Source organism: Lottia gigantea (assembly GCF_000327385.1).
Source record: "Lottia gigantea unplaced genomic scaffold LOTGIsca_153, whole genome shotgun sequence".
NCBI classification, from domain to species: Eukaryota; Metazoa; Mollusca; class Gastropoda; family Lottiidae; genus Lottia; species Lottia gigantea.
The window spans coordinates 361,257-361,985 of record NW_008707846.1 but is presented as its reverse complement, the minus strand read 5'-3'; positions in this window follow the sequence as shown (position 1 = coordinate 361,985).

The window sequence follows — 729 nt, the reverse complement described above, 5'->3', positions numbered from 1 at the left end:
TCTTTCTTCCATGTTTACTCGTGTTGACGGGACGGCCCACCCCCTTAATATGCATACCTTCACAAGTTGGTTCCAAAATCCAGCCACCGTTTTCACAGGTGGTCAGAACTTTTGATTCATATCCTTTTTTGCACTTGAATCGTTTATTTTCGTCACATGTCTGTTCCCACATTGCATTTATTGGCAGAACGTACTTCTCACAATCTACACAAAATAAGATAAGTGTTAACATAAAGTTCTTTTATTTATATCACCTCATTTTAAAAACAAGAAATTCAGCCAAGATTTCCTAGTTTGTGTTTAGGTTTTCTAAAATATTTATGTGTATCAGGGACACTCATAGTATCAAATTTTACCATTCCAATTTTCAATCAGACGTTTTTTTTTTTGTTATTCCATTGAAACAAGGTGACGTCAGTAATTGAAAAATATGCTTGTATTACTAAAGCCCTTCTCGTCATAAAACGTCATCAACCACTGAGTTTATATATAACAAAGATGAAAAGTTACTACTGACATTTTATAAAGAATTGTTTCCCAGTCCTCTTCAATCACAGCAATCTCTACTATAATTACCTGGTGTTTGTCTTTTCAGCATGAAGGAGTGATGCTTGGGACTGGCCACTGGTAATGTTCCACCATCAACATCAAATTAGCATTGACCATCATATTGACTCGCTATTCGAGTTGTATGAACAGTGAAGATTGTGTGAGTTTATATAGTGAATC